The sequence below is a fragment of the Trifolium pratense genome, linkage group LG2 (assembly GCF_020283565.1).
Source record: "Trifolium pratense cultivar HEN17-A07 linkage group LG2, ARS_RC_1.1, whole genome shotgun sequence".
In the NCBI taxonomy this organism is placed as follows: Eukaryota; Viridiplantae; Streptophyta; class Magnoliopsida; order Fabales; family Fabaceae; genus Trifolium; species Trifolium pratense.
In genome coordinates this window covers 67,311,566-67,334,270 of record NC_060060.1, presented here as the reverse complement: position 1 = coordinate 67,334,270, position 22,705 = coordinate 67,311,566, and the positions used below count along the sequence as shown (strand labels likewise).

Here is a 22,705-nt window from a genome sequence, read left to right as displayed (position 1 = left end):
GTAGACCTTTTGGTCTACTTTTCCTTCATCTTCTGACTTGCTCATGTTGGTAGTTGAATGCATAGGAGTGTTCATTATTTTGCAATCATCTAGGTTGAACTTCTTCAGAAGTTCCTTGGTGTATTTTGATTGATGAACATAAGTTCCTTCCTTCTTCTGATTAATTTGAATTCCAAGAAAGAACTTCAATTCTCCCATCATGCTCATTTCAAATTCATCCTGCATTATCTTAGAGAAATTCTTGCACAAGGAAGCATTAGTTGAACCAAAAATAATATCATCAACATAAATTTGAATGATCAAAATATCATCTTTGGTTGTTTTTCTAAAGAGTGCAGTCAACCTTCCCTTTCTCAAAACCCTTTTCAAGAAGGAAATTACTGAGTCGATCATACCAAGCTCTTGGAGCTTGTTTCAGACCATACAGTGATTTCTTCAATCTGAAAACATGTTCTGGGTTTGAGACATCTTCAAAACCAGGAGGTTGCTTAACATACACTTCTTCAGAAATAAAACCATTTAAGAAGGCACTTTTAACATCCATCTGATACAAAGTTATTCCATGGTTAACAGCATAAGATAGAAGTAACCTGATAGCCTCAAGTCTAGCAACTGGTGCAAAGGTTTCAGTATAGTCAATCCCCTCTTGCTGACTATAACCTTGTGCAACCAATCTAGCCTTGTTTCTTACCACTTCACCTTGTTCATTCAGCTTGTTTCTGAATACCCATTTTGTTCCAATAATGTTCTTGTGTGAAGGTTTGGGCACTAGAGTCCATACATCATTCCTTTGAAATTGATTCAGCTCTTCTTGCATTGCTACAATCCAAGCATCATCTTTCAGAGCTTCATCAATCTTTGAAGGTTCCATCATTGAGATAAGACCAACTAAAGATTCCTCATTTCTCAGTTGAGATCTTGTCTTCCTTGGACTATCCTTATTGCCTAAGATCAGTTCCTCTGGATGTGATGATTTGTATTTGAAAGTGTTTCTAGGGGGTTCATCATCTTCAGACTCATCAACAGTAGGTTCAGCAGTTGCTTCAGTTCTTTGTTGTTCAGAGTCTGTAGGAACTGTCATGTTCAGAGGTTCTTCAGAGAATGGATGTTCTGAGTAGTTTGGAATATCTGAATACTGATCCTCTGATACCTGAAATCTAGACAAACCTTCCACAAGCTCTAACACTTGGTCAGGCTCTTTGTCATCAAACTTGACATGCATAGTTTCTTCCACAGTGTGTGTTTCAGAAATATACAGTCTGTATGCTTTTGAGCGTTCAGAGTATCCTATAAAGATACCCTTATAACCTCTAGCATCAAATTTCTTTAGATGGACTTTGTTATTTAAAATGTAACAGGTACATCCAAACTGATGAAAATAAGAAATGTCAGGTTTTCTTCCTTTGAATAATTCATAAGCAGTTCTGTTCAACTTAGATCTGATATAGATTCTATTTTGAACATAACATGCTGTGTTTACAGCTTCTGCCCATAAAAACTTTGCTACATTAGTTTTATGCATCATGGTTCTGGCCATTTCTTGCAGAGTTCTATTCTTCCTTTCTACAACCCCATTTTGTTGAGGAGTTCTAGGAGAAGAGAATTCATGCAGAATGCCATATTTTTCACAGAAATTTTCAAAAGGTTCATTTTCAAATTCTCCACCATGATCACTTCTAACTTTTAAAATAGTGTAGCCTTTTTCATTTTGAATTTGTTTGCAGAAGATGCTAAACTCATCATAAGCTTCATCTTTTGTTCTTAGGAATTTTACCCAAGTCCATCTACTGTAATCATCAACAATTACTAATCCATACTTCTTTCCATTGATAGAGGCAGTGTTAACTGGCCCAAACAGGTCAATGTGAAGAAGTTCCAATGGTCTTGAGGTAGAGACAATGTTCTTAGGTTTAAAAGATGATTTTGTAATTTTTCCTTTTTGACAAGAACCACAAAGTGTGTTTGAGTGATATTTGATTTTTGGTAAACCTCTGACAAGGTCAAGCTTGCTAAGCTTAGAGATTAACCTCTAGTTAGCATGGCCTAACCTCTTATGCCAGATCCATTTTTCTTCACTCAAGGTCAAAAGACACATCACTTTTTGTTCATTCAAATCAGAAAGATTAATTTTATAAACATTGTTCTTTCTCAGACCTTTGAATACAATGGAGTTATCAGATTGTTTAGACACAGTACATGATTCCTTATTAAAGACAACTACATAACCATTGTCGCAAAATTGACTTATGCTCAATAAGTTATGTTTGAGTCCATCTACTAACCAAACATCATTAATAGATAGGGAAGAATTACCTACTGTACCTGTTCCTATTATCTTTCCTTTTTGATTACCTCCAAAGCCAACAGATCCTCCTTCTTTCATAGTCAGCTTAGAAAATAGTTGTTTGTCACCAGTCATATGCCTTGAACATCCACTATCCAGATACCATGAATGATTCATGATACTTCTTTGAGTGGTAGGCTGTATGAGAAACAACTTTAATCATTGCGGTAGAATTCTTCATCACAGTTAATGATAAAGTCATCCCAGTATTCTTCCTCTTCATTTCTCAAGTTCTGATTGGTAACTTGAGAACTTGTCAGCCATTTGTCTAGGACATAAGCCCTTCTTCCTTTGCATAGGACTTGTTTCCATGCTCTAGGTAGGACATATCCTTTCCTAGTTGGTAAATCTGAATGGTACATTATTTCAGCTTTTGGTACCCATCTTCTGGGTCCACGCTTGTTAGTCCACAAATGCTTACTATGTTGTTTAGTGTTAGAGAAAGATCTTGGTTTGGAATAATAACCTTTTTGAAACCTTTTCTTTGTTTGAGATCTGTTATTATTCCAGGATTTGGATTGTTTATGATTCCAGGGTTTGTATTTATCACCAATCCTATGTTCTGATTGATTATATCTACTGACTCTAGAATCATAAATAATCTGAGTCCTGTACTGCATCTGAGGTTTGGAGTTTGAATTTTTTCTTTTAAAAACTTCTGAGCTTTTAGATTGACTAGCTTCAGGTACTGAAGTTCCTTTGGATCCAGAATTTGAAGTCTCAAATTTTGAAGCTTTCAGAACATCTGAACTAATGTTCTCAGGTTCTGAACAACTTCTATCTTCTGAACTTTTCTTTCCAGATCCTGAGGAACTTGGTTCCTCTGAGCTGTCAGCTTCTAAATCACTCAGATCATCATCCTCATTTTCAACAGTACCAGGATTCTTTCCCTCTTCACTTGGTGGAACAACATAATAAACCCAAGATTTTCCAACCTTTTTGGCAAAGGTCTTCAGCTTTGAATATGTTCTACCATATTCATAGCCAAGTCCTTCTCCTCTATGTCTCAAAACATTATAAATTCTATTAGCAGCTTTGCTCTTCCCAAGGTTGAGATGCACAAACTGTTGAAGAGCTATTTCCTGCTCATCAATAGGTTTGTGACAAACAGCACAACCCTTTTCAAAGTCATTCACTCTATTCAGAGTTTCTTGATATAGACCTTGGAAATGTTCTGCCTGTTCAGTCAGAGTGTTAAGCTTTTCTTGTAAAACTTTTTGTTTACTTAACACTCTGAGATGTTTCTCAATGACCTTGTTAAGTGCAGTTATAAGTTGAGATTTAGAACAGTCAGAAAATACCTCATCTGTCACTTCTGAATCTGATTCTGATTCACCCTCTGAGTCTGCATCTGAGTCAGTTGAAGCCATCAGGGCTAGATTTGCCTCTTCTTCTTCCTCAACTTCTTCCTCAGATGATAGCTCTTCAAAAGTAGCCATCAGACTCTTTTTCAATTTGCTCTTAAATTGTTGCTTCTTTGAGCTGTATCTTTTGCTTTTGTCTTTGGCAGACATTTCTGGACAGTCAGCAATAAAGTGTCCTGGCTTCTTACAGTTGAAGCAGTTCTTCTGATCATCCTTTTTGCTGACAAAATTTCTGGAGCTGTTACCTCTGAAATTTCTTTTGTTAAATCTGTTCCATTGCTGAAACTTGGTGAATAAAGCAAACTCATCTTCACCCATTTCCTCCTCTTGACCATCTGCAGAAGATTCCTCTTCAATGTCAAGAAGCTGAGTCTTAAGAGCTTTAGAAGGAGTCCTAGTTGACTGTAAAGCCACAGACTTGGACTTCTTCTTAGCTTCTGAATCAGCGTTCAGAACCATCTCATGGCTTCTGAGATTGCTTATCAGAGCCTCAAGACTCAGAGTCTTGAGATTTTGAGCTTCTTCTATTGCAGTGACCTTAGGTCTCCAAGCAATAGGAAGACTTCTCAGAATCTTCTGAACATGGTCATAGGTGGAATAACTCCTCTTAAGAGCTTTAAGACCAGATACAAGGATTTGAAACCTTGTAAACATAGTCTCAATGCTTTCATCTTGTTGCATAGTGAATAGTTCATATTGCCTTATCAAGAGACTAGCCTTAGCCTCTTGAACTTTTTCATTACCATCATAGGTAGCACACATAGAGTCAAAGATAGATTTAGCAGTAGACTTGTCTTCTATTCTGACATAATCTTCATGTCTAATAGCACCAACAACAATGTCCTTTACTCTATGATGCTTAGTGTAGGTTTTTAAGTTAGCTGGTGTGAGTAACTTTCTATGCTCAATGGACAATCTTCCATGTTCATTTAAGTTTTCAAAAGTTACTCCCAGCTCAACCAAATCCCACAACTCATGATCAATAGCAGTAATATTGCTATACAGTCTTTCCTTCCACCACTCAAATAATGATGCATCACCATTGAATATAGGGGCTTTCCTATTGCCACTATGTTCATGTGATTCATTACTCAAGTAGTCAAAACCAAAAGCATTTCTAGGACCACCACCAGCACCACTGGCATCACCGGCTTCACCGGTTGTTCTAGTGCTACTATCGTCTCCTCCAGACATAGTGTTCTCACAAGATCTTTACTGTCTCACTGTTAAGTGAAAGTAACAGACCAGTGCTCTGATACCAATTGAAGGTGTGAAAACACCAGAAGGGGGGGTTGAATTGTGTTTTAGCTAAGTTAAAACTTTTTCAAAGTTCTTAACCTAACTACGTTAGCAGCGGATAAGTAACACAAATAATAACAAGATAGAGAGAGAGAAAGCACACAAGCAAATTTATACTGGTTCCTCTCACAAAATGAGAGTAGTCCAGTCCCCTTGCACTTCCAAGGGAGTTCACTATAATCACACAAGATTACAAAATGCTCAAGCACACAAGCAAGAGACTTCACCACAATGCTCAAGCACACAAGCAAGAGACTTCTCAAGTACAAATGTAATGAAAAATAGAATGAATACAACAGCTCTTAATCAGAACCTAGAAGAATAAATACTAAATATTTGAACTAAAAGTGCAACAACACAGTTCAGAGGTTCAGAGCTTGTATGTGAAATTCAGAGTTTGTTCGTGCGTGTTAATAATCCTTGATTATCTTTACAACTGATTCCTTTAGTATATATATAACTAGAAAAGAGTCGTTGCAAAGATGACCGTTGAAGTAGATAACCTTTTGTCTTCAAGCAGCCTGTCTTGATGCAGTTTGGTTGTATCTATAACTGAGTAAGAGTTTCAGGTACTTTGACTACTGCAGAGAAGACTTTCCTTATTCAGCTAACAAGTCTGATGACCCACGTTCTCAAGAGTGGACAGACAAAATGAGAGTAGCTGTTCTGATCAAGCTTGAAAGGTCCTTTTCTTCATTGGTAGAAGAGTTGACATGCAAAAGAGAATCTTCACAGACTTCAAGAAGATCTTCAGAGGTTGATGAAGCTTTAGACACTTAAGAAGTTCTGACGACTTCATCATCTGAAGGTTGTAACTTCTGAAGTTCAACATCTTCTGAGCGCTTGTAAACTTCTGAAAACTTATCTTCTGAGCTTCACTCAGAGCTTATCTTAAGCTTATATCTGCACACTTAAATTAAATTTTTAGTCCTTCCAATTGTTTATTAATACTTTGTTATCATCAAAACCTTAATAGATTTAGGGGCAAACATTTTTAAATCAATTTTGTTCCAACATATTAGCTATTTTTCTTCATTCTTCAGCTACTTTCATCCTTTGCAAATATCTTCAAACTAGTGCATTATTCTTCCATGAAATGAGTTACAATTCTTCTAAAAAACACTTGAAATTGGTCTTATTTTCATGTAATGACGCATGTCATCACTTATCAATTACTTGCTTTGTACGCTAATGTTCTATTTTACTAACTAGCACCGTAGAATGCCAAGTTGAACGAAAATATTTGTGATTTCACAAACCGTTAACTTATGTTATTGATGCCTTTCAAATTTATGTGAAATGTGAAGTTTATTTTTAACCTATAATTTCAGCTTCAAGCTCTTATTAGCTTTGAGAAGACTATTAAACACCTAGATGAGCATCATCTGGTGGACATAAGCTCAAAGGTGAGCATGAAGCTTGTTGCAAACCGCAATATGCGTTGATGTATAATTTTGTGTATTAAAGGCGCAGATCTAATATACTTATATTAACCCTTAGGGAATCACAAATCCAAAGCAAGTGAGGAAGTTCAGAGGATAGGCATGGCAATGGGTACCCGCGGGTACGGTTTTTACCTTCCCCGTTCCCCATACCCGAATCATTGATAAATACCCGTTCCCCGCCCATTACCCGACGGGGATGAAAAATTGAACCCAATCCCCGTCCCAGATGGGTTCGGGTATGCCCAAATGGGTTCGGGTATCCCCGAACCTTGCCCTGCCCTGCTGAACCTTACCCGAACCCAAAATTTTCCCGAACACTGACATACATACAATACAAAAAATTTCAAATAATAAAGTACAAACCAAAATTTCAATGCATTAAACATACAAATGAAATGATATTCCAAAATATCAAACCAAAATTATCAAAACCATAAAAGAGTACCGGTACAAACCAATATTCCAAAATACCGTCAAAACAACCACATAACCAAGAATGTTCTACATCATTGTTCACTGAAATTGCTAAAAAAACAAATAACTAAGAACCATTGTTCATTAAAAATCCTAACTCAAGTAGTTAAATTATATGATCTGTGACATTATAAATAAATAAATAGGGGTAATATAGTAATTTTATATAAACAGGCGGGTTCGGGGACGGGTTCGGGGTGGGTACCAATATCTCCGTTACCCGCCCCATCCCCATGTTTTGAAATCGGGGAAAACCCAAACCCGAACTCAAACCCAGTCAAATCGGTTTTTCCCCGTCAAACTCGGGGTGGGTTCGGGCGGGTACCCGCGGGTACGGGTTCCGTTGCCATGCCTAGAGGAGATCGTACATAGAATATAATCACCCAAAAAAGAAGAAAAAGTATATTAGTATAAATATATTGTAGGGAAAGTGGGGCAAAGTGCTCAAACCTTGATGATAAGAGAACTGCCTAAAAACAAACAACATTAACTCCTATTATTTACCTTGAATTGTGTCTGCCCAGCTATGCCTTTAACCACACTAAGTTAGAAACTAACTAGTTCTAGCGCAGTACCCTGCTCAATGTGAAGCTGCAGCTATAACTCTTGGAAACCTCTTATACTAAGTTCACAAAAACATATTGTTCTCAGACACTTAACACGCACAAGCTTCATCTCTTTCACTAAATCCCTAAATCAAGCTTCTCAAACACTTAACACGCACAAGCTTCTCAAACATTGCATTTGATATTTATTCTAAATTACACATCAATGACATTTGAATATCTATATCACGAAACTAAATCGAGTGAATGCTACTGTTACTTACTGTCAGTCTTACATATCAAATGCAGTACACATAACAAAAGCCAATCAAGTTTATTAACATTCAAAGTCAACACCAAAATCCTATGATTCTATACACATATGCACAATTTTTTAACACAATACAACAAAATTATCAAAAGAAAAAACCTACAACAATAAATCAAGTGAATGTTATTGTTACACTGTCAGTGTCACATATCAAAGGTACTACACATATCCATCAAGTTCATTAACATTCAAAATTAACACCAAATTTCTATAATTCTATGTGCATAATGCACAAAATATTCAACTAAACAAAATATTCAGCTAAACAGAATATAAATTAAGTTCATAAACATTCAAATTAACACCAAATCAGTGTGATTCAATTTCACACAAAATAATTAACCTAGACACAGTTAATAAGCAACAATACCATACCTTAACAAAAATTTCTGGAACTTTATCACCAACTGCAAGCTGTTTCGGATCTCTTCCACCTACCAAAATGTCAAATCAAAAACCGCCAAAACACACACAAAATCAAATAGATAATTCGTGTACCTTAAGTAATTGACAAAATCAACTTGCATTTTCCGGAATTCGATGGAGTTGAATCGTTGAAGTGAAATGAGCAAATCGATTTGCGTTTCGGAAGTGAGCGATGGTGCGAACGAGAACGGTTCACAGTTCTGAAGAAGTGATGTTGCGAATCGATTATGAGGGAACAAGAATTCTCAACGGTGTGAATCGATTATGAACCATTATGAGGGAGCAGTTAGGGATTCGGTGTGGAATCGTGATGAACAAGAGTGAGTTAGGGATTTGGTGTTGATCGTGATGAACACGAAGGATTTTGAGTTCGGTAAGGGTCTGTTTGGTTCGGGGGTTTTGGAAGGGAGGTAATATTTTAATTTTTTTGTGTTTGGTTCAATTTTTAGGAGGGGATATGAGGGGAGGGGAGGTAAGCGGAATCCCTCCTAAACTCAATTTTTGCTTCCCCCCAAATTGGGGGGATTTGGAGGGAGGAGAGGGAAGCTTTTTTAAAGTTTATTAAACTGACAAAATTATCCTCAATATATTTTAGAATTCCAATATTATCCTTATTACCATTTTTATTATTAGGTCTTTGTGACTGTATTGTTTTGCTCTTTTTTTGAGAATAGGATATATATGTATTGAGAACGAGAAATTGAAATCTGATTTTAATTGAGATTAACTACCAACTGTTTTGGTAGCTAATATACGGTAGCAAATCTGATATTTTCTTGTAGTATACTCAAACACCATAATACCAAATGTTGTGTTCGGATTTAAAAAACAGTTAAAAAATAATTCTTACAATCACCGAAAAGATTACTGGGTTGAGTCGCGGACTAGGTCGCTCTCTTTAAGACGTTTCGTGGCACTGCCCAAAATTGTGCAAGCAGACTATCAACCACGCCGTCCCCAGGATAAAACAGCCCAGTTACAACCGTATACCGATATGCTACTGCACGGTAGAAATCGGTCAAAGAATACACCTTCTTGAATGGTACTACAATACCACTCGAATTGATGCTACGACATCAATTTATTACTCATTGGTGATTCAGTGGTACTACAATACCACTCAGATTGATGCTACAACCTCAATCTATGAATCAACGGAACTACGATACCACATGTGGTACTACAATACCACATGTATTGATGATACTACAATATCCATCAATATAATGACACTGAGGTCACTCCAATATGGTACTAAGACCAATCTTCAATCCAGGGGATAATGGTGCTAAGATCATTCTTTATTTGAAGGAACTAGTGATACTTGATCACTTAAACCAAATTAATAATAATAAGGTTTCTCTTTTATTCAAAGCTTCAGCTTATGAAATATTCTAACATTCAACAAGTAACTTTGTTAGAATTTTTTTTTGAACAAGGTAACTTTGTTAGAATTAAAAGTCTAACAACACAATAGAACAAGTTCAATATAGACATATCAAACTTAAAATCTCCAAAGGAAATTCATATTTATAAATTATAATCAAAACATAATTTAGAATCAAATAGCTTTTGAAATCATCTTTACCGAAAAAAAAAACTTTCTAAATCATCTTTACCGAAAAAAAACTTTCTAAATCATCTTTACCGAAAAAATAACTTTCTAAATCATCTTTAGAAAAACAACTTTTTAATCACCTTAAATAATCTTTCTCAAGAAAAGAGTTCTAACATAATTAGTATAAAATTCTAAACCATGACAATTTCATCGAATTCAGATGAACAACTTTTATCTATAATAGTTCCATATAAGGTTAGAAAATATTTCATAGAAACTATACCTCTTTTTGTCTGACCGTGTAACTCACAAAGTCTCCACACACATTGGCTTCTATGGAATGCTAATACCTCTTTATCCAAAAATATAATTTGGCAACTTCAAAATTCTCAAGATCTTGAAGTGACGAATCTCAATTTTTAAACACTTGCTTGAAGAATCAACAATTGATTAATCAATCTTGAGAATACATGCATAATGTTGGAGGGACATGCGCACGAGCTCCTTTTTTTTTTTTGTATTTTGTAACCGATCAACACGTATGTGTATGTATGAAAATTGTGTGGGTGTACCATGTAAATGAGTTTTTAAGCACCATTATAGTCTTTACTAATGAATAATAAATAAATAAATAAAGTTTGTAACCGATGTCAAACTTAATTTATTTATTTTCTCAAATTACACACTAGTATGCTACAACATACTAGTATGTTCTAGTACCCGATATGAGACTCAATTTTCTTTTCAATTCACACACCAATGTGAACTTTGTTCCAACAATCCCCCACTTGAATTTAAAAGAAAATTCCAAAATATCGTAGGACTTCTAAAAGATTGTGCATAAGCAAAGGTGTCTATGACTTGAACCTTTACATAGCAAGTAAGAGCCCGATTTAGTAAGAGTGACACTTGTCTTGAACTCTATCTCAGATTTTTCTCAAACTCTCACACAACCTTTTCTTAAGGTGTATCTTTATAGCTCGTGCTTTAATGGCCATGCACGTGTATCCCAGTTTCATGAACGCTCTAGGAATTCGCCTCTAAATTCCATAGGAACCGGCCTTAGTTTCACATTCATATAGGTGAGTCTATCAAGAGTACTCCTGAAGCTCGGTACTCCACTCATACAGAGTATAGATCTCATTAAGAGTTTTATTATCTCATCCTTTCGCTTTCAGGAATCATGCTTTTCTTATTTTTACTTGCATGATCATCTTTAACTCCTCACAACTTGTTATTACCCATTGAACCTATTTCTTGGGATCTCCAGTCATTTAGGTTGGGTTTCCATCATGAGAAATTCATTTAGGCATTAGTCCCATATTTTCAGATGTATTATGGACTTCCTCTTCAGCTATTCCTTTCGTCAAAGGATTTGCTAAAAATTTCATCAGTGTGTACATGACCCATTCTTACAACACCTTTAGAGACTAACTATCTCACTGTGTTGTGCTTTCTTTTTATTCGACGTCTTTTACCATTATAATAACGGTTCTCAATTTATGCAATAGCCGCGGTACTATCGCAAAGGATCAACACATCTGACATAGATTATTCCATAAAGGAATCTCAAATTGCAAGCAACCAACTTGCTTCTTCACTAGCTGTGGCTAATGGTATCATTTCAGACTTCATATTGGATTAAGCCAATATAGTATATTTCTCTGATTTCCAAGATACAGTTTCTCTACTATATATTTCAAATATATAGTCACTAATTGTTTTGGAATCATATAATAATGTATTCCAATCTACATCACTGAATCCTTCAAGAACATCAGAAAATCTATAATAATGTAATATGAGATTCATGGTCATTTTTATCTCATGAATCTCTCAATAGCATACCAATGCTAGTTCTTCGGTTTACTAACAAACCGGCACAATAGTACTACGACATATGCAATGCTACGACATATAATGTCGGGTCAAGTACAATTAGTGACATACCGAATGACAATAATGCTTTCATATTCTGATTGTATTACACTTTCAACAGTGCTCCTCCATAGTTTTTAAACTAGGATCATATAGTATGCAAACAAGTTTGCTTCCGTAAATATATTTCTTTAAAACTTTCTCATCATAGTGAGATTGATTTAAGGAAATTTGCATTCATGAATCAATAATCTCAATATCCAAGATTACATTTACTTCGAAATTCATTTGACAATCATCAAATTGTCAAACTTTTCATGTCATTTCATATGACTTGTTTAAGACTCTACAAAGTCTTATCCAACTTATCGACTTTAGTTTTCATGCCCATGAGTTAAAAAAATATTTAGGTTGTTCCATAAAAAATTCTTCTTCCAATTCACTATTTAGAAAAGTAGTTATAACATCCATTTGGCCTTATGGATATTATTCTTGTAATTGGAGAAAACATGTTGAAAAGATATATATTTGTTTTCCTTTCTAAAATTTATTTATAATCATTCAATTTGTACTCATGAGGCAAGTCTACTAAATGTCAAGTCTTATTAGACAATAGATAATTCATCTCATCATTTACGGCTACAACCATAAAGCAGCATCCAAGAAAGACAGTTTCTTGGAGGTTCGTTGGATCCTCTTCTAATCTATAAACCATGTAATCAGGTTCATACTTTTTAGCAACTTTTTGCTATCTTACCTCTTTGAGGTTCTATTACATCTTGTTCGATGTTCTCATTACTGCTTCTGATCACTGAAATGTGATCAGGTACAATGCCTCCACTAGAGCCCCCACTATTTCCCAATTTTAAAGAGAAATTCATTTTCATAGAAATCATCTTTTGATTCTATGATCATTTTAGCATTTAGGCTACAACCTACAAGCTTTGATGATAACTATGTATCAACAAATACACATTCATGGGCTTTACTAGTGAGTTTAACTCTCTAGGAGTCGAGAATTTGAACCTACGTCAAATTACTCCAAGTTCATAAAAATAAGACAAGTTAAATTGTCTTTTCTACAAAATTTCACAAGTGAATTTTGTTCTTGCACTTAGGCACTCTATTTAGCACAAAACAATCAGTTAATTGAATTCCCCCACTAATGAGACGCAATGCCGAAATTAAACATGACTGTAACAACTAGCTCGGTAAAAGGTTCTTTATTTTTATTTTATTTTTCTTTACCGTTCAACTCAAAAGAGTAAGTTGTAGTTGTTTCATGTATAATTTCATTCTCATTAAAAAAATGTGGGAATCATATTTTGTGCCTTATAACAAAATGAAGTGTAACACCCCATTTTTCAAAGCATAAAAAGGGGTATTATTTTTTTTTTTTTTAAAACAACACGCTTAAATAAAATGGCGCGCGTGAACGCCCGCAGCTATCTCGGCAATTCGTCATTCAATAGAAAATAAATATAACATCAACACATTATATTACAGGGCTTCCTCGAAGCAAAGTGTGTACCTGAATAATTTACATACAGCGGATACATTAAGTTCATCAACCAAAAGACATGAGTTATGAACCGAATATATCACAAGGCCAAAAGGCACTAAACATGTCTGAGTATAAATGTATAAGACATACAGTCATCCAAAAACAACTAGGCCCTAAGCCTAACCAAAAATGTAGCCTAACAAGCACTACTCTCTACACTCCGGGATAGTCCACGAAGTCCTCGCCGTCCTCACGGCCTACGGTCTCAGATGGCGCTCCATCGTCTGGGGGTGGGAGGAGCCCGCGATATGGCATGCAAAATAAGGGTCACCAACTGGAAACAAGAAATACAAATACCAAGTACCAAATAGAAAGCGGCTAAACACTTATCATTTTCCTCAACACATGCATAATAAATAAAATGTGCACATAGCCTAATGCAAACCTCTAATGAATGAGTGTGGCACCCCGTCACAGGATCGCCACGGTAACACCCCGTCACAGGATCGTTACATGCATGATTTCCGGAAATATTCTCTCAAAAAAAGGAGAGTCGTAGGTTTCTAGCAACACCCCGTCACAGGATCGTTACCTCTACTATCATCAACACAATCTCAAGGATTAGAGTGGACACCCCGTCACAGGATCGTCACACTCCGTGACACCCCGTCACAGGATCGTCACGTATTAATTGGGACTCAATAAAGATCCCGAAGGATTAAGGTGGACACCCCGTCACAGGATCGTCACACCCCGCGGCCCACTCGCGCGGCCACGTACTATGAGTGCATGAGCATACGATACCCCTATCTATGCCATTTCAACACATTACATATATTCCAAACCAAATTATATGTAAGAAAGCACAACAAGCAAAACACCCAAGCACAACAACAAGCAACCAAGCACAACAAGAAAGCATACCCTAATGCTATCGACGGAATTTAAATACGGAAATAAAAACGGTGCCCTTACCTCGGCAATGCTTCCAACCAAAACCACAATGTTTCACACTATCTACCGTTTCGCGTTTCCTAAAAATAACGAGCGGACAATGAATAAGTTTCTCCCAAATTATCTTATCGAAACTAAACCTATCTACAAAGGTCTAGAGGTGTCTAAGGCACTTCCTAACACTCTCGGATATTATTTCCGAGTCCTCCCCATAGTGATTAAAAATTCCCGAAGTTAAATACACTATTTTTCACAAAACAAACACATTTTCAACAAAATAGTTTTCAAACTAAAATGACCATAACTAATTCAACTCTTGTCCACTCGAGACGAACCATACGCCAAACTCTTCGTCTCGAAAAGACGGATCAAATGGTTAAGTTTTGAGGGAACTGAAACAATTTTAAATGGACGAAAATGCCCCTGCACAGTTCGTCCAGAATTGAGAAATCAAGGCATTCTCCCACAAATTTTCATTTTCAAAGCATACCATTGCTCTCTATGGTTTTAAACTTCAAAGGACACTTTCATACACTACCAAAACACTTGAAAACAACCTAAAAATTTTACGAAAATATCTCGACAAAATAATCGAGTTTTTCTTGCGTCGCAAGTTTCAAGTTTTTCTTTCCAAATACAATCCTATAATCAAACTTTGACCCACCTATGATCATTTCATCAAAGCATGCTCATTTTTCACAAAATTGTGGACTTGGAAAAATTTCACAATTTCCCCCCCCCCCCCCCCCCCCACACAAGCTCTAGTTTCTGCCCTTGAAAAACAAAGTGGCCCTTCCGCTCAAAATTTTTCGCTTCCGAGGGCATGGTAATATCCCATAATACCCCCGAGTTACTAATCCAAGCCCCAAAAAATTTTCCGGGCAAAGCCTCAAATTTCGAAAATTCAATTTTAGGTTCTTTAACACACATACAACACTAAAACCATTTTTTTCCCAAAAATTTTTGCATGGTAATTCGCCCTAGGCCACCATTGTGCCTCCCTCAAAGCCCTGACAAATTTTGAAACCTCTCCCACAGTTTTCCGAAATTTCTCATGACCTAAAGTTTTGAAAATAAGGACCACACTCAAAATTTCCAATGCAAAGTCCTAGCTAGCATCTATTAGTTCACATGGCCATGGAATTGATCAACCAAACCACTTTGAGCATCAAAACAAAAGTTTCTAAAAATATGTTCATAAAATCCTCAAGAACACACTCAAAATTATTTTTCCTTGTTTCACAAAATTAAAGCCATAATCTAACATCCATTTCTCTACTAAGCTCATAAACAACACCAAAAAGAAAAGCACAAAACAATTTTTCAAAGTTATGATCATTTCAAATAAGTTTTTTCAAACCCTAACAAAAGATTTTATGAAAATCTTAATCACCATGGAAATCACAACATGCCAAGCTTAAACAAGCTTAAATACTACTCCTAAACACTTCCCTAGAACCACAAACAACCAAAACTAATTTCTAGAAAACTAATTCTCAAGAACATAACCCAAAAATTCCTAGAATCATGAGTTTTAACCAAGCAAAAGAAAGGAGAAGACTAGTTACCTTAAGTGAAGTGATTCCCTTAGCAAGTCTAGGTTCCAAAGAGCTTGAAAATGAAGGATTTGATGATGAAATGAAAATTTGGTGAAGATATGAAAATGGGGGATGGCTTCACGGTTTTGGAGAGGAAGAGAAATGGAAAAATTCAGATTTTTCTAAGTCCCCAAAGAAGCTAAACCTCCTTACTATACATTGGTCTTGGTCATTCCTAGCCATTGGATCAAAAGTGCAACTAAAGCCATGTTAAACCCTCACCATTGGATCAATCAATCTCATCCACTCAAGATATTTATTTCCCTCATGAGAAACTCACGCCTCATCGACGAGTCGCACTACGCATACGAGCCAAACTAGCGAAACTAGAAAATTTAGAAACTAAATGTTCGCCTTAAACGATTTCCAAAAATTATCGCGAAACATTTTTCCTCGACTGTAATTTTCTTCCCTAACTCTTAAAAATATTCTCAGGACATATCCTAACTCGCGCAGATATATAAATCCTCCATCTAAAATTCTACGGAATTCCGAAACCGTAAAATTTTACAACAGCGGGTAAAATTCCTACTCGTTTTTCCAAAAACAAGAATAATCCAAAACTCGTCGTTCTGACTTCACAGAAACCTTCTCATTCATGAAAGAGGATTACAACCCAAAAGTCTGTGCCTTTCCAGCGCACGAGCACAAAACAGACTCCATCTCAGCAAAAATCCTATTATTGCGACGATACTCACAAAAACACTTAACCAAAAACCCTAAATTCCTTAGCCATTACTTATTTTCTTCACGCAAAAGGTACTGTGGAATTACGGGTCTTACATTACTACCCACCAAAAAGAAGTTTCGTCCTCGAAACTTAAACGTCGTTGAATAACTCCGGATATTGCTCTTTTATTTTGCTTTCAAGTTCCCATGTCGCATCTCCGGTAGCTTCGTTCCAAATTACCTTAACCAAAGGTATTTCTTTTGTCCTCAAAAGCTTCATCTTCCTATCCGCAATCTTGATCGGCGGAACCTCAAATGACAAGTTCTCTTTCAAGTGGATATCGTCCGGTTTGATCACATGTGAGGGGTCGGGAGTATATTTTCTCAATTGAGAAACATGAAACACATCATGAATCCGAGATAGTACCGGTGGTAACGCGATACGATAAGCTACCTTTCCTATCCTTTCCGTAATTTGATACGGTCCAATAAACTTCGGAGTTAATTTCTTAGCTTTCAAAACTCTTCCAACACCCGTGGTCGGTGTAACTCTAAGAAATACATGATCACCCGCTTCAAATTCCAAAGGCCTACGATGCTTATCCGCATAACTCTTTTGCCTATCTTGTGTAGCTTTCAATCTTGCCCGGATTTGCTTAACTTTATCCGTTGTTTGTTGCACCATTTCAGGTCCTACAATTATGCTTTCACCATCTTGATACCAACACAAAGGAGTCTGACATCTTCTCCCGTAAAGTGCCTCAAATGGAGCCATTCCGATGCTCGCATGATAACTGTTGTTATAAGTAAATTCCACTAAAGGCAACACATCATCCCAACTTCCTCGATCATCTAGCACACATGCTCTTAACAAATCTTCCAATGATTGATTTGTTCTTTCCGTTTGGCCGTCCGTTTGTGGATGATAAGCCGAACTCATTCTCAATTTAGTTCCCAAAGCATCATGAAGTGTTTTCCAAAAATGTGAAGTAAATTTTGGATCTCGATCCAAAACAATACTAGAAGGTATTCCATGCAATTTCACAATCTCCGCAATATAAATGTCGGTTAACTTCTCCGCGGTGTCGGTAACTTTAACCGCTAAAAAGTGAGCGGATTTTGTCAATCTATCCACTATCACCCAAATTGAATCCTTCCTTTTTCTTGTCTTGGGCAATCCCGTGATAAAGTCCATGGATATACTATCCCACTTCCACTCCGGTATATCCAACGGATGCAACATTCCCGCCGGTTTTTGATGCTCCACCTTCGCTTTTTGACATGTCAAACACGCCGCCACATATTCCGCCACATTTCTTTTCATACCCGGCCACCAAAAATCTTTTCTCAAGTCTTGATACATTTTTGTAGCTCCGGGGTGAATACTCAACTTACTCTTGTGAGCTTCCTCTAGAATTGTGTTCCTCAAATTGTTAACATCCGGCACACACACCCTTCCATTACATCTCAAAATATTATCCGCCCCCACTTTGAATTCGGTGGTCGTTCCTCGAATTATCAAGTCTCTCTTTGACATAAGCAATTCATCATCTTGACAATTTGCAATTTCTTCCAACAACCCACTAGAAATAGTAATCATTCCCAATTTCAAAGCGCCCGGTGCAAACTTTACCGTGAGGTGTAAATCACGAAACATCTTCAACAATTCATGTTGACTAGCCATTACCGCTGAACATGCCGACACACTTTTTCTTCTCAAAGCATCTGCCACCACATTAGCTTTTCCGGGGTGATATTCTAATGTGAAGTCAAAATCCTTAAGCGTTTCCATCCACCTCCTCTGCCTCATATTTAATTCCTTCTGATCGAAGAGGTATTTTAAACTCTTATGGTCGCTGAACACCAGAAAAGTGCATCCATACAAATAATGTCTCCAAATCTTCAAAGCAAAAACTACCGCCGCAAGCTCTAAATCATGTGTGGGATAATTCTTCTCATGTACCTTTAATTGCCGCGATGCATAAGCCACTGCTTTCTTATGTTGCATAAGCACACATCCAAGCCCTTGATAAGACACAACACAATAAACTTCATACGGCTCCTCGGATTGAGGTAGAACCAACACCGGTGATGTAGTCAAAAGCTTCTTTAGTAATTGAAAACTAGCTTCACACTTGTCCGTCCAAGCAAAAGGTTGATCTTTTCGTGTAAGTTGTGTCATCGGCGCCACAATTTTAGCAAAACCTTCAATGAACCTCCGATAAAACCTGCTAAACCCACAAAACTTCGTACATCGGTGACAGTTTGTGGTTGTTTCCATGAAAGTACCGTATCAATCTTAGCCGGATCCACGGCTATCCCCTCTTTTGATATAACATGGCCGAGAAAATTCACTTTTTCCAACCAAAACTCACACTTCGACGGATTGGCATAAAGCTTGTTGTCGCGCAAAACTTGCAAAACTAGGCGAAGATGCTCTTCGTGCTCTTCTTCACTCTTCGAATATACAAGTATATCATCAATAAACACCACGACGAACTTGTCCAAGAATGGATGAAATATTCTATTCATGTAGTCCATAAAAATAGCGGGTGCATTTGTCACTCCAAATGGCATCACCAAATACTCATAATGTCCGTAACGCGTACGAAATGCCGTTTTTTGCACATCTTCATCCCTCACCCTTATCTGGTGGTAACCCGACTTCAAATCAATTTTAGAAAATACCGACGCATCCTTCAATTGATCCATTAAATCGTCAATTCGTGGCAAAGGATAACGATTCTTAATGGTCACCTTGTTGAGCTTCCGATAATCTACACATAACCGTGACTTTCCATCCTTCTTTTTCACCAACAAAACTGGCGCTCCCCACGGCGATACACTTGGCCTTATGAATCCCTTTCCCAACAAGTCTTCTATATGACTTTTCAACTCGATTAGCTCAGCTGGAGCCATTCGATAAGGAGACTCCGAAATCGGTCCCGTTCCCGGATGCAAATCAATAAAAAAATTCCACTTCTCGGATCGGAGGAAAACCTGGAATTTCCAACGGAAAAACGTCTTGGAATTGTTGAACTACTCGCACATCTTCCACAATAATGCCCGAGGTGACTCCTATACTCGAAAGTGACATAAACTCCGTTTCCCCATTTCTCATAGTTACTACAAGCCTATTAGCTGACAGATATCTAGCAACTCCCGGTTCGGGGAAAAAGGCTAATTTACGGGCACAATCCAAAATAACATAATGGTAAGATAACCAATCCATCCCGAGAATGATCTCGAGAGACTTAAGGGGCAAACATATCAAATTAACCAGAAAATCTCTATTCTGAATCATCACCAAACAATGTAAACATGCTGTATTAACTACCAAATCTTTTAATCAAATCCTTTTCCAATTCCACAGAATTTTCCACATCCAACATATAAAGATTAAAGTAGCCATGGTATGGTTGGTTGAAGACACACATTAACGAAATGAGTTAATACACTACTAACTAGCAAACAAGACTCACTACTACCCACTAACGATTCGCTAAATCGACGCGACTCTAATCTTAACTGACTGACCTCAGACTGTTAACTCACGTACACACTTTCCCTTTGAAGATCTACTGCCGAGCTCTGATACCAAAATGTAACACCCCATTTTTCAAAGCATAAAAAGGGGTATTATTTTTTTTTTTTTAAAACAACACGCTTAAATAAAATGGCGCGCGTGAACGCCCGCAGCTATCTCGGCAATTCGTCATTCAATAGAAAATAAATATAACATCAACACATTATATTACAGGGCTTCCTCGAAGCAAAGTGTGTACCTGAATAATTTACATACAGCGGATACATTAAGTTCATCAACCAAAAGACATGAGTTATGAACCGAATATATCACAAGGCCAAAAGGCACTAAACATGTCTGAGTATAAATGTATAAGACATACAGTCATCCAAAAACAACTAGGCCCTAAGCCTAACCAAAAATGTAGCCTAACAAGCGCTACTCTCTACACTCCGGGATAGTCCACGAAGTCCTCGCCGTCCTCACGGCCTACGGTCTCAGATGGCGCTCCATCGTCTGGGGGTGGGAGGAGCCCGCGATATGGCATGCAAAATAAGGGTCACCAACTGGAAACAAGAAATACAAATACCAAGTACCAAATAGAAAGCGGCTAAACACTTATCATTTTCCTCAACACATGCATAATAAATAAAATGTGCACATAGCCTAATGCAAACCTCTAATGAATGAGTGTGGCACCCCGTCACAGGATCGCCACGGTAACACCCCGTCACAGGATCGTTACATGCATGATTTCCGGAAATATTCTCTCAAAAAAAGGAGAGTCGTAGGTTTCTAGCAACACCCCGTCACAGGATCGTTACCTCTACTATCATCAACACAATCTCAAGGATTAGAGTGGACACCCCGTCACAGGATCGTCACACTCCGTGACACCCCGTCACAGGATCGTCACGTATTGGGACTCAATAAAGATCCCGAAGGATTAAGGTGGACACCCCGTCACAGGATCGTCACACCCCGCGGCCCACTCGCGCGGCCACGTACTATGAGTGCATGAGCATACGATACCCCTATCTATGCCATTTCAACACATTACATATATTCCAAACCAAATTATATGTAAGAAAGCACAACAAGCAAAACACCCAAGCACAACAACAAGCAACCAAGCACAACAAGAAAGCATACCCTAATGCTATCGACGGAATTTAAATACGGAAATAAAAACGGTGCCCTTACCTCGGCAATGCTTCCAACCAAAACCACAATGTTTCACACTATCTACCGTTTCGCGTTTCCTAAAAATAACGAGCGGACAATGAATAAGTTTCTCCCAAATTATCTTATCGAAACTAAACCTATCTACAAAGGTCTAGAGGTGTCTAAGGCACTTCCTAACACTCTCGGATATTATTTCCGAGTCCTCCCCATAGTGATTAAAAATTCCCGAAGTTAAATACACTATTTTTCACAAAACAAACACATTTTCGACAAAATAGTTTTCAAACTAAAATGACCATAACTAATTCAACTCTTGTCCACTCGAGACGAACCATACGCCAAACTCTTCGTCTCGAAAAGACGGATCAAATGGTTAAGTTTTGAGGGAACTGAAACAATTTTAAATGGACGAAAATGCCCCTGCACAGTTCGTCCAGAATTGAGAAATCAAGGCATTCTCCCACAAATTTTCATTTTCAAAGCATACCATTGCTCTCTATGGTTTTAAACTTCAAAGGACACTTTCATACACTACCAAAACACTTGAAAACAACCTAAAAATTTTACGAAAATATCTCGACAAAATAATCGAGTTTTTCTTGCGTCGCAAGTTTCAAGTTTTTCTTTCCAAATACAATCCTATAATCAAACTTTGACCCACCTATGATCATTTCATCAAAGCATGCTCATTTTTCACAAAATTGTGGACTTGGAAAAATTTCACAATTTCCCCCCCCCCCCCCACACAAGCTCTAGGTTCTGCCCTTGAAAAACAAAGTGGCCCTTCCGCTCAAAATTTTTCGCTTCCGAGGGCATGGTAATATCCCATAATACCCCCGAGTTACTAATCCAAGCCCCAAAAAATTTTCCGGGCAAAGCCTCAAATTTCGAAAATTCAATTTTAGGTTCTTTAACACACATACAACACTAAAACCATTTTTTTCCCAAAAATTTTTGCATGGTAATTCGCCCTAGGCCACCATTGTGCCTCCCTCAAAGCCCTGACAAATTTTGAAACCTCTCCCACAGTTTTCCGAAATTTCTCATGACCTAAAGTTTTGAAAATAAGGACCACACTCAAAATTTCCAATGCAAAGTCCTAGCTAGCATCTATTAGTTCACATGGCCATGGAATTGATCAACCAAACCACTTTGAGCATCAAAACAAAAGTTTCTAAAAATATGTTCATAAAATCCTCAAGAACACACTCAAAATTATTTTTCCTTGTTTCACAAAATTAAAGCCATAATCTAACATCCATTTCTCTACTAAGCTCATAAACAACACCAAAAAGAAAAGCACAAAACAATTTTTCAAAGTTATGATCATTTCAAATAAGTTTTTTCAAACCCTAACAAAAGATTTTATGAAAATCTTAATCACCATGGAAATCACAACATGCCAAGCTTAAACAAGCTTAAATACTACTCCTAAACACTTCCCTAGAACCACAAACAACCAAAACTAATTTCTAGAAAACTAATTCTCAAGAACATAACCCAAAAATTCCTAGAATCATGAGTTTTAACCAAGCAAAAGAAAGGAGAAGACTAGTTACCTTAAGTGAAGTGATTCCCTTAGCAAGTCTAGGTTCCAAAGAGCTT

At 37.2% G+C, this 22,705-nt stretch overlaps 2 long non-coding RNA genes across 2 annotated transcripts; both read right to left on the bottom strand.

Annotated features, from left to right (window-relative positions):
• Nucleotides 1–13,422: 13,422 nt before the first annotated feature.
• On the bottom strand, nucleotides 13,423–15,736 carry LOC123909693. The gene is made up of 3 exons (XR_006809988.1): nucleotides 15,691–15,736; nucleotides 14,144–14,202; nucleotides 13,423–13,452 (listed from the first exon to the last, which is right to left on the bottom strand). It is a non-coding gene; the product is annotated as an uncharacterized LOC123909693 (long non-coding RNA).
• A 4,665-nt stretch (nucleotides 15,737–20,401) lies between these two features.
• On the bottom strand, nucleotides 20,402–22,705 carry LOC123909587. The gene is made up of 3 exons (XR_006809967.1): nucleotides 22,660–22,705; nucleotides 21,119–21,177; nucleotides 20,402–20,431 (listed from the first exon to the last, which is right to left on the bottom strand). It is a non-coding gene; the product is annotated as an uncharacterized LOC123909587 (long non-coding RNA).